The sequence below is a fragment of the Neopelma chrysocephalum genome, unplaced genomic scaffold (assembly GCF_003984885.1).
Source record: "Neopelma chrysocephalum unplaced genomic scaffold, ASM398488v2 Primary Assembly neopelma1_166, whole genome shotgun sequence".
Lineage (NCBI taxonomy): Eukaryota > Metazoa > Chordata > Aves > Passeriformes > Pipridae > Neopelma > Neopelma chrysocephalum.
Genome location: NW_020897828.1, coordinates 852,349 through 861,992, shown reverse-complemented (window position 1 = coordinate 861,992; position 9,644 = coordinate 852,349). Strand labels below are relative to the sequence as shown.

At 40.6% G+C, this 9,644-nt stretch overlaps 1 long non-coding RNA gene across 1 annotated transcript; it reads right to left on the bottom strand.

Moving 5' to 3' along the window:
- Positions 1-5,518: 5,518 nt before the first annotated feature.
- LOC113976539 lies at positions 5,519-9,329 on the bottom strand. The gene is made up of 2 exons (XR_003537109.1): positions 9,199-9,329; positions 5,519-9,158 (listed from the first exon to the last, which is right to left on the bottom strand). It is a non-coding gene; the product is annotated as an uncharacterized LOC113976539 (long non-coding RNA).
- Positions 9,330-9,644: the final 315 nt, after the last annotated feature.

Here is a 9,644-nt window from a genome sequence, read left to right as displayed (position 1 = left end):
CTCCTTATTGAATTTCTGAATAGAAAAGACAATATATGGGGAAGAAATTCAAGCAAAATCCTTCTCTCCACACAGCAAAGTACATTTTTTTTTTGCATTCTTTATGGTTTACCTTGAGTGGGGGATCTCCAATATACTTGTAAGGGATGTTGTGCTGACAGAAGTAGTGGAGAATGTGAGTGATTCACAGTGAAAACTGGTGAGAAAAATTCATTGTTACAGAGCAGGAATGTTAGAGCTGTATCATGACCATTGTTGTGACCAGACACATGTGGAATAATTTCCTTTTGAGGAATGCAAGGTGGACAATCTGTCCTCCTGCCAGCACCTGGACTGCTGATTCCAGGCCCTGTTTGAACACTGAATTATTTGTCCCTTTGGATTTACACACACAGCCACAACTGTACAGGCATGTGCTCACATGCACAAGCACAGATGCACATAATTCAATCTGTATTTTAATTTTATTACTCTTATTTTCCTTGCTATTCCATGGTAATACTTTTAATGAACTCCTTCTTCTCTCCTTATTGACTCCTGAATTTCTGAATCGAAAAGACAATATATGGGGAAGGAATTCGAGCAAAATCCTTCTCTCCACACAGCAAAGTACATTTTTATTTGCATTCTTTATGGTTTGCCTTGAGTGGGGGATCTCTAATATGCTTGTAAGGGGTGTTGTGCTGACAGAAGTAGTGGAGAATATGAGTGATTCAGAATGAAAACTGGTGAGGAAACTTCATTGTTACAGAGCAGGAATGTTAGAGCTGTATCATGACCATTGTTGTGATCAGAAATATGTGGAATAATTTCCTTTTGAGAAATGCAAGGTGGACAATCTGTCCCGCTGCCAGCACCTGGACTGCTGATTCCAGGCCCTGTTTGAACACTGAATTATCTGTCCCTTTGGATTTACACTCACAGCCACAACTGTGCTCACCTGCACAAGCACAAATGCACCTCGTTCAATCTGCATTTTAATTTTATTACTCTTATTTTCCTTGCTATTCCATGGCTGTGATTTTAATGAACTCCTTTCTTCCCTCCTTATTGAATTTCTGAATAGAAAAGACAATATATGGGGAAGGAAATTGAGCAAAATCTTTCTTTCTACACAGCAAAGTGCTTTTTTTCTGCATTCTGTGTGTTTTACCACGAGTGGGGGATCTCCTTGCAAGGGATGTTGTGCTGAAAGAAGTAGTGGAGAATGTGAGTGATTCACAGTGAAAACTGGTGAGGAAAATTTGCTGTTTGCAGTCAAACAAAGTCCTCCACAGACTTCTGACTACACAACCTTTAATACAGAGAAACAGTTAATAACAGTGCAATGCTGAAGCAGAGGTGTGGAACTGCATATATAATGGAAATGGGAAGCTTTCATCATTTTCAGAACTGACAAACATAGTGGATATTTAAGTATTTCATCTTGGCTTATTATGAGCTGGAATTTCTCTGTTCTTACTGAGAACTGAATGTTTTGTGGCTCGAAAAAGCTTCAATTCCTCCAACCTGGAGGTGGATACAGCGAGCTGGGAAACACTGGAGGTGTCCTGGGTTTGGCTGGGATAGGGTTAATTTTCCTCCTAGTAGCTGGTACAGTGTTTTTGGATTTAGTATGGAAAAAATGCACCGAGATTTAGTTGTTGCTGAGCAGTGCTTCCCCTAAATCCAAGACTTTTTAGTGTCTCGTGCTCTGCCAGTGAGGAGGTTCACAAAAAGCCAGGAGGGCGTGATCAGGACGGGTGGCCTGGACTGACCAAATGGATATTCCAAACAACAGGACATCATTCCCAGGATATAACGGGGAGCTGACTGGGAGTGGCTGATGGATGCTCAGGAACAGGTTGGGTGTCAGTCAGTGGGTGGTGAGCAATTGTATTTGTGCATCACTTGTGTCTCTTGGGTTCTGTAACTCTCTCTCCTTTTCATTACCGTGCTTATTATTATCAGTAGTGTCAATGTATTAATCTTATTATTATTATTATTTATTACTATGATTATTGTTGTTGTTATTATTATTATTATTATTATTATTATTATTAAACTGTTCTTATCCCACGAGGTTTAATTTTTCTTTCCAATTCTCCTGCCTATGGATGGGCTGGGAAGGAGTGAGAAAGCACTCACAGGGTACTTAATTGTCAGCTGGGGTTAAAATACAACAGGAGGAGAAGGGAGATTATTACTGGATATGGACTGACAGGTCATATCAGTTAGAAATGATAACATGATTTTCTTTTAAGCCTCTGATTTATACCAAAATGAAGCCAGTGTGTCCTGGAAGTCTCTGCCATATGTGTCTATATGGAATTATTTGACAATTTAATCTCAGTTCTGTAATTACTCACAGTTTCATTAGTACTGTGGATATATCTGATGCAGTGGAGGAAGGTGTGTAATGAGAGTCAAAGAGGGAAGTTAAAGCCAGGATTCTGGGGAGGGAACTTTTCATAGGGGCCTGGAGTGACAGGACAAGGGGGAATAGCTTTAAGCTGAAGGAGGGCAGGGTTAGATGGGATACTGGGAAGGAATTCTTCCTTGTGAGGGTGGGGAGACTGTGGCCCAGGTTGCCCAGAGAAGCTGTGGCTGCCCCTGGATCCCTGGAAGTGTCCAAGGCCAGGTTGGACGGGGCTTGGAGCAACCTGGGCTGGTGGAAAGTGTCCCTGCCCATGGCAGGGCGGTGGCACTGGGTGATCCTTAATGTCCCTTCCAACCCAAACCATTCTATGATTCTCTGATTCTAGGAATAAAGCACAAATGTTTAACAATGTTTCCATAACAACCTGTGGGTCCAGCAGGCAGTGATGACATGGGTTGACCATTTCTTATCTTTCATGACAAGACCAGGAAATCATCTGGAAAAATACGCTTTCTCCAAGGACAAGCAGCTTGTCTGGGGTTATGTGCTAATGTCTGCTTTTCCAAGGAGTAGGATGATATCACCAGGCCCCTACTGGTAAAAACAACACAACAACCTATCTATGAGTCATGTTCTTCCCTTGATTTTCAGGCTTTGCCCCACAAAAAGTAGAATTTAAGGTAAAGGTTTAACAAAGCACTGGCTGCTATTAATGCAGGGGGTTTGTCTGCACAGGTTTGTGGGAAACACGGGACTTTGTGTCATCAGATGCCCAAAGGACTTTGATCCTCTTTGCACCATCTTTCTGTAGATCCACACAACCCAGAAGGGAGAAGGAGCCCAAATAAATTACTTAAGTTGCCTTTGAATCATCTGCTTTTAATGAGTGTTCTAAAATATATGACTCTCCTCATTAGACAGCAGTCCCTTCTGTGTCCCTGGTTGACACACTGTTATTTTTTCAACTAGTTAATCACCTATTTTGTTAAGTAAATATATGTATTTTGCCTTTGAATCCACTGAAAGTCAAGTTCCAGGTTGGATGGGGCTCTGAGTAACCTGGTCCAGTTGAAGATTCCCTGTTCATGGCAGGGGGGGTTGGAATTAGATGATCTTTAAGGCCCTCCCAACCCAAATAATCCTATGATTCTTTGTTTTGGTATTGAATTATCCATTGGGAGATAGTCTCCAGCTTCTGGGGGCTTGAAATAATGTAGCTACTCATTTTAATTTTGGGTTAAATTTAGATTCAAGTCACGTGAAATCATGCAGTAATCTAAAAATATATCTGTACATGATTCCCAAAGAGATATAAACAGCATAAACAGATACATGGTAAATCTAGTGTAGTTTTTAGTTTTTCTATATTAATGAAGAGAATATTCAGTTTTGCTACCTATGTTTAGTAGTTATTCTCCATCCTACACATGTCCAGTGAAAGCTGAAAAAGAGTCCCAGTGTATCCTCACATCAGGCCCATCTTACCTTGAGTTTGTTCCATGAAGCACAATTCTGCCTGAAAACCTTTGGAGTAGTTTAGGCAGATATTTCACACATGATTCATGAGGCTCCACTGAGTGTATTCCCTCAAACTGCTTTTTAAGAGCTGTTCTACCACAACCATTCTCCCTTTAAAACATCCACTCCTTCCACGCACGGAAGGTCGTGTCTGCTGGCAAGAACAAAGACCCAAAAAACCATAAACTCCTTAATTCTGGTGGCAACTTTCTCTGCTCCTTTAGCAACACATCCCTTCCTTTTCAAGGGGATGCACCAAATTAAACTTTCAGTGGAATTTTCCATGGGAACACGTTTCCCATGGATAATGTATTCACCAAGGCTGCAGAAAGCTGAAGAAATCCTGGGTGGCAATTGTGGAATTCATTTCACCTACTCTTTCTTTTTCTTAGGTGGTGATGCCATTTCTTGCTCCCTGCAGGGATCATTTTATCCCATTGCAAAGATCATTTTGTCCCCCTGCAGGCAGGATTTGGGACAGGAAATATTTATTTCCTCCTCATCATCTGGCTGCAGAGGGAGCATTTCAACTTAGCCTGAATGCCTGAGTTTTTGACTGCTAAAATGACTGAAATGGCTGATTGTTATTAAAATATCTGAAAATTATGACAATTTTTGATCCTTGCACCAGGAATTCTTGATGAAATACTAGCACAGGGAAGTTGTGTTCTCTTTTACAGCATCAGAGGCAAATAATACAAATATTATCAGTACAATATACCAATATTCTTATAATACAAATCAAGACTCTGCTTAGATCTCCTCTGTTGCCCAAGCTCTGCACACACAAATAAGTAAAAAAATGTGCATTAATATTATGGCCACTGGAACTCAATTGTCTGTAATTCTGAGTTTTTGGAGGGCCCATGAGCAGAGTTTTGGCTTAGGCCTCGTCTTCCACTCTCAAGTACTATTTGGGTATCAATTTATTTCTTAACTTCACAGAAAACCACTTTCAAGAGGTAACAACTGAACAGCCACGGACTTGCTTTCTGCAAAATTACTGTAAAAATGCTCAAAGAGTATTGAAACACTTTTCCATGGAGTTTTTCCCCTTCTTCCTTGAATCATGACTCTCTTCTCCAGTTACTAAGTATATCTTCTGCTGGAACACCCACCCAGAGGATTTACATTCCACAGCAGTGCCTAGGATTTTATTGTGTGATCCTACAAGTCGGAGTGTGGACTGTAGAAGTGATAAACTGTAATTTGTTTCCTTTTGGACTCATTTTGTTTTTCCTTTCCTAATGACAATTAATTAAAACAGGGAAAAAGTAACATCTGATGTCTAACCAGGTATATAGTATTTCTAGTTTTTTATGTTGCATTAGTGACACATTCATATTATGATATGTATTGACTGATACCTAATGACTCATAGGTAGATCATATTTATGCCTATTTTTATTTTTATTTTTATTTTTATTTCTATTTTTATTTTTATTTCTATTTTTATTTTTATTTCTATTTTTGTTTTTATTTTTATTTTTATTTTTATTTTCATTTTTATTTTTATTTTTATTTCTATTTTTATTCTTATTTTTATTTTTATTTTTATTTTTATTTCTATTTTTATTTTTATTTCTATTTTTATTTCTATTTCTATTTCTATTTTTATTTCTATTTCTATTTTTATTTCTATTTCTATTTCTATTTCTATTTCTATTTTTATTTTATTTTTTTATTTTTATTTTTTTTCCTCAGAAGACATCACATTTAGCTTCTAGCAAAAGAAAATAAGTCATCCTTTTCTCATTCCACCTACCAATGCTGGACTTAATGGCCCTCATTCTTCAAATGATTTATGACTGCCCTTTTCACTTTTAAATCATATGTCTGATGTCAGAAGCATTCAGTGTTTATGTAAAATCCTGTTTTATGTTAGACATCCAGGTAAAATGCCCAACACCGAAGTCTTTTTCCTGCTTTATTGACGAAGCTTGAATACAAAAATTTCCTAAGAAGTTAAACTGCAAAGACAACCCTGAAAACATCCTTCCTTCTGCAGGGAAAGTTAAATGAGTGTCAGACATGTCGTGGATTCTACACATCTATTTTTCATCACCACTTATGGTGCATTAAAGATACATTCCAGGCTCCGTAAGGGCTGGGGAATACCATGTTTGAACAGGGGGAGCGGAGGAGAAAACTGCCAGGACATGGATTACAAAGCACCAAGATTTGAGGCTCGGAGGTTATTCAGAGTGGCATTGTGTGAGTAAAGGAAGCAGCTTTGCCGCCCAGCTGCTCCAAGGATGCCAAGAGTTGTTTTAATCTTGCCAGGGGGGGCAGGATGCCAGTGACAAAAATTAACACAGTGTAACATCTGTTTTTCGTGATCGCCGCCCAAAAATGAGAAAAGGAACATTCAGTTGCTCCAATTCACTTGACTCAAAAGGACTGAGAAGGTTTTTTTTTTTAGTGTTGCACTTATTAGAATCTGCTTTTGTGCTCTGATGCTTTTCCACTCTGTTGCTTTCCCCAGCCCTGCTCCAGGCAGCCCACGTGTTTTAGGGGCTTCAAGACAACGACATTTTAGGATTGTCACGGGGGCTCCTCCCCAGTCACAATTGTTCCTGGGGTCCTGAGTGTTCCTGGGGTGACTCAGTCAGTGTTCTGGAGCCTTTCTTGGTAAAGGCCTCCTCTCACCTCCTCCTCCTCCACCAAATGTCTCAGCGAGGCAGCCAAACATATTTCGTTCTCTCTCAAGATCCTCTCCCGGGGCTCTGGCAGACACAAGTCTGTTGTAGTTCACAAGCAGCTGACAAAACATCTGTCCTACATTTCTGAAGTGCTGAACACCTTGAAGAGACGTTTGGCTCACAGCAACATGAGAACAATTTCGAAGCCATTTAAAAGCAGAGGCTCCGGGGTGGTAAAAAGTCACGAAGGCGTTTTCAAGCACAGCTGTTCAAACCTTGTTGTCTCTGTCAGGAGTGGGATGCACTGCTCCTCCTGTGCCTGATTCCCCAGAATAAGAAAGATTCAGACATTCCAGGATGTGGAATACGCAAGATTTAGCCTGTTTGGGAAAGGTGAGTTGTTCTTTGGTCCTTTCCATTCCTTTGGGGTTTTGTAGCCAATTATTCCTGTTTTAGGGGAACAGTCTGTGTAGCTGTTGGAATTGAATCTGGTCTTTCCTTCACTTTTCTAAGATCATTTGGGATGCTAATCTTACCCTCTGAAATTCTTGCATACTTTACAAGTGTAGTTGATTCCACCATTCAGAACATCAACTCATCTGAGACAGAATTGGACAATACATCCCAACTCAACACATCCTTCCATGATGTCCATGAGCCCCTTATCACCCTCCCCTGCCACAATTTTACAACTAGTTTTGTAACCATGACTGGGTAATTTATTCTAGACCAAGCATCCCTGTTTCTTTATAAAAAAAACTGTGGCAGATGGTGTAATGTCTTAATAAAATCAAAATATCTGACCTGCTCAGCTTCTTCCTTAGCCTGTGTTGATCTAATGTGGAATGAAATTAGACTGGTTTAATGCAGTGTGCTCTTGATAAAACCACTCTGGCAGCTCTTGCCTTGTATTTTCTGGTGCCTAAAGAAGTTTTTATTTTTTGAAGAGCTGAAGTTAAGGTGAGTGGTCCATAATTCACCAGTTGCTCTTCCCTTTTCTGCCAAACATCCTCTATGTTAAAGACAGGCACCACATTCACTCTTTCCAACCTGCTGGAATTTCCCTCATTCTCCATGAATTCTCAGGTAGATTTGATGTTGTCTCAGACTGTCCTCTAGTGTATTCTTTTGAGTTAATTAATTTGAAAACACTGACCTTTATGTTATACCCTACCCAGTTATAGGGCAGGATCTCCTTCTTGGTTTGAACAGCACTAGTCCCTTACCCTCCTCAGGCCTTTCCAGTGAAGGCTGAGGAAAAAAACCCACATAAAATACTCTTTATTCTACTGAGTATAACCTGTAGCTTTCCTTCCTGTTGGGAAGTGGGACAAGACTCTCCCAGCACTTCCTACTGATGCCTTTTGCAGGCTGAACTTCTTTTTGTTTCTCGGCTTCCAGTGTTGGCCCGTATTTCCTTCAGAAATTATCTGCAGTGCTGTGACACAATCCATACATGTTTTGTTCTTGTGAGGTCAATGTGAAATTCTCCACTTAGTTCAATCTCTTACTACATTTTTATGCTTCATCTGGATTCCTCTGTGTAGTGGGCAGGTGTGTGTGCCCTTTCTCTGAGGGACAGCTTCCCTTAACTGCTGTAGTTTCCTACAAAAATCCCTCAAATCCCTACAATCAACAGCTCCTTCAATCTGTGTGACTCTTCTATTACCCCCAAATGATTTAATCTATGGATGCTCCTAGATCAGGAATCTCTTTTAATTCCCCAGTGTGTTTCTTTCCTCTTCTATCATTACCTGGACACTTGTATTTAGACCCTCCCTACAAATAATAAGCCTGGATAAGCACTGAACAAACCAGTGCACAGCAGTTGCACCAGTAACTTGTGATCTTGATGTGAGATGTCCGTGCTGATGCAAAAAGACAGGAAATAAAAGGGGAATAATCAGGCTTGTTCAATGGATTGACTCATTCATGGTCTTAAACCCTTTCAGGGCCTTTTCATGAATGGCTTTGATTTTAGGTCCTTGCAAAAGTCACTGGTGTTTGCACACACCTTGAATTTGGAATTATTTAGGTTAGAAGAGATGTTCAAGATCACTGAGCCCAACCATTAACCCAACAGGATCAAGTCCACCACTAAACCACATCCCCATCAACACCTTTAAATTCCTGCAGGGATGGTGACCCCAACACTTCCCTGGGCAGCCTGTTCCAATCCTTGTCAACCCTTTCCTATGAAGGAATTTTTCCTCAAAAGTTTCTGTCCACCTTTCCTTGGTGGGCAGCTAAAATCTTCCTCCAGGAGGAATTTTATAAGCCAAGGTGTTCTTCTTTGTCAAGAGGCAGCACTGGTCTCATCACCAGCTCATGAAACACATTCTGTGGTCAAAGCAGCCACGCTCCACCCCAGTTATACCATGTGAAGATGAGCCCTGGTTCTTATCCCTTAATGAGTCTGGCCCTTCACTGAAAGATCTGGACAAGATCACGTTCCTGATGCTTATGTTCCCTGTGTTTGCCTAAGCCCTTTGCTCCAGCTCTCTGAATTCCTAATTAATTTCAATTTTTTTCTGCCTGCTGTTATGATGTATCTCTTCCTGATCTCAGCAGATGACTACTCAGGATCTGGAAACTGTGTCTCCAAAGATGAAGAGTGGCCAACTTCATCCCTCCTCTTCCTCATATGCTGTTACTGGTACTGTGGCAAAACCTTTAAACCTTTATCATCATCTAAAGATGATAATAATGATAAAGGGAGCCTACAAGACAGATGGAGAGTTAGTTTTTACAACAGCATGTTGTGACAGGACAGGGGGAATGGCTTCAAACTGAACAAGGTAGGTTCAAATTAGATATTAGGGAAAAAAATTCTTCCCTGAGAGGGTGGTGATGCCCTGGGCACAGGTTGCCCAGAGAAGCTGTGGCTGCCCCATCCCTGGATGAATCTCCTTCAGGAGTCTTATGAAATTCCATTAAGTGATATGCCCAGTGCTGTCTTTTCTCCTCTTGACCTTCATGGAAAGGGAAATGCAGCCCTTGAAAATGAAGTCCAAGCCTTGGAACGAAGAACTTGGAAAGAAGCCTTGGAATGACCTCATCTGTCACTGTCCTCAGCAGTGAGGGTCAGCAAATATTTGAGACACGAGATACGTCCTGTGGAGCCT